The following is a 2500-nucleotide window of genomic DNA, read 5'->3' as shown; positions in this document are numbered from 1 at the left end:
GACACACCTTAGAGCTCTCACATTAAGCCTTTCCAGCTTCTGCTTATCAGACTCATTACAATTATGCCAAATCGCAGAATAGTAAGTAAAATTGGTTATCATCAGCATAGTTGGACAAATTAGCGCAATTAAGAACAGATCATTAAGAAAAATATTAAAAAGGAGGGGCCCTAAAGCCATCCCTGGGGTACACCCTCATCAGATGTTAAATCTTCTGTCCTGACAAGCTGGGACCTCTCCATAAGGTAACTCTGTAGGAGGGGCAGTCTGACTGGAGTAACACCTTAGGCAGCCAGCTTGGCGAGGAGGAGGTCGTGCGGTATCATATCAAAAGCTTTACTCGGATCCATTGAAACTGCGCCAACAACACACTTATTGTCAAGTGCATTCCTCCAATCCTCAATCAAACGCAGAACGGTACCGCCTCACAGCTGTAACCCCGTCCATACGCAGACAGGAACGGTGACAATATCGAACTAAAATAATCAGAGACATGGCGTGCAAGACATTTCTCAAAAAACTTTATCCAGAGTAACTAGAATCGACACTTGCCGGTAGTTAGATTTATCATGAGGATCGTCCTTTTTGAAGATGGGGCAGATTTCGGCCAGCTTCCAAGTAGCCGGCACAGAGCCAGAGTCAACAATCTTGTTGATACGAACAGATAGCGGATAAGCAAGAGTATCAGCACCATCCCGCAATGTTCTTGGCGGTATCTTATCACAGCCAGTTGTGTTTTTTGGATCAAGTGACTGAAGTATAAGTTCGTCTTCAGGTGGACTTACAGAACGAAACTGGAAAGCTTTTTCCGCAAAGCAATGGGTCTATATAGCCGAGATACTTGGATGACTGGTAAAACGGGAATTGTCATCGTGATGCCCTTCACTATCATTGTCCTTCAAGTAAGATGAAAAGAGCCGCTAAAAAATTGTGCTACTTCCAGTTTGTTAACAACAAGACTATCACCCTCTTTAAGATGAATGGAGTCCCCGGCTGATGTTTTCCTTTGAGTGCATGAAAGGCTTGACCGTTTGCCAAAATTTCTTGGGGTTGCCTTTGGCATTTGCGGCAGTGGTGCGAAAATAGTTAGATACAGCCTTACGCCTCAATGAAGATGCAACGTTTCGCTGAGTCTTGTATCTGTCCCAATCTAGCCGACACTTAGACTTGTTGTAAAGGCGCTTTAATTTGTTGCGTTTCCTAATTGCCTCGTGTAGCTCAGGTTTCATATATAAATGGTGCGTGGTAACGGTTTGCTGCTCTACTTTTAATTGGCGAGTGGTCATCGAGCAAACTTGATAACAGGTAACTCCAAGCCCAATAGATGTCGTCAATGTCCTCGAATATGTATGCGATATCGAATGGGATCAAATGCAAATCATCGCGAAATCACTCGGGATCGTAATTCTTGAAAGAAAGACCTTGGTGAGGGAAGATATTTCTCCACAGTGAAATTTTGTCGTTCGTGTTCTGATTGGCTACATTTAGAATCAGTACGAATTTTATTCACAATGATTTTCGTGGATGAATCTCAGTACCTATGAAATAAAAACGGATTCCACCTGAGAAATAATTTTACCGTCAACATAAACACCAAAACGAATTAAAACGAATTTTTTGCTCTAGAGTAAACGTAGTCTTAGATAACGAACCTGGCCCCAGTTGTTCGAAGGGTGGATAGCGCTACCCGTTAGACAAATCACTATCCACTGCATAACTCAATAGACCTCTTTCGCTTGTACGTTTTGTTTTTCCATTTCAGACCACGTGATGTTCTCAAGGGAATTTTCCCTTTGTTTTTTGATAAGTTACATGCGTACATATTCACGTGGATAGGACGACATTTGAAAGAAAGTTTTCCCTAGAGTAACATTACGTGGTCTGAATTGGGAAAACAAAATGTACAAGCTAAAGATGTCTATTGGTTTTGCTATTGTTTATCCGCTGGAAATTGATTTATCCGGTGGATAGCGTTATCCACCTTTCGAACAACCGAGGCCTGATCTTCCGTGAGCGATCGTAATTCTGACAATAACACTGGAACCACGAGGCCTTTCAAAAAACACATCTGCCGCGATTGGATAGCATAAGAAAATCAAAAATATGCCGCTCCTTGTAGGCAATTCTACCTGCAAGAAATTCCCGCAGCGAGTTTTCCTGCTAAGGTGGGGGACAATCAATTTCTTTGGGCGCTCTTTTCCGCCTCTCAGATGCGGAGAGTTGTTTGATCAGAGTAAACGTCCAATCACAGAGTGCGTAAAAATCTAGCCAATCAGACAAGGAAGCAGAAATCTATGCAAACGGAATATCAGAACAAGCTTTTGCAAGCAGTTGGCACAAACCGACTATATCTAGGTTTTTGACCCAATGGTTTCGAGTTGCGTGTCCGCCTGCGCGTTAGCTACGGAGTATTATGCCATCAAAAACTGACGAACTAGTGGGTGGTAAAAGAACAGGTGCCTTCTTTGAAAAAAATCTAATTTTTAAAGCAACATGGCAT

Source organism: Montipora foliosa, chromosome 10, assembly GCF_036669935.1.
Source record: "Montipora foliosa isolate CH-2021 chromosome 10, ASM3666993v2, whole genome shotgun sequence".
Taxonomy (NCBI): domain Eukaryota; kingdom Metazoa; phylum Cnidaria; class Anthozoa; order Scleractinia; family Acroporidae; genus Montipora; species Montipora foliosa.
The sequence above is the reverse complement of the archived record's forward strand: the minus strand, read 5'-3'. Positions refer to the sequence as shown.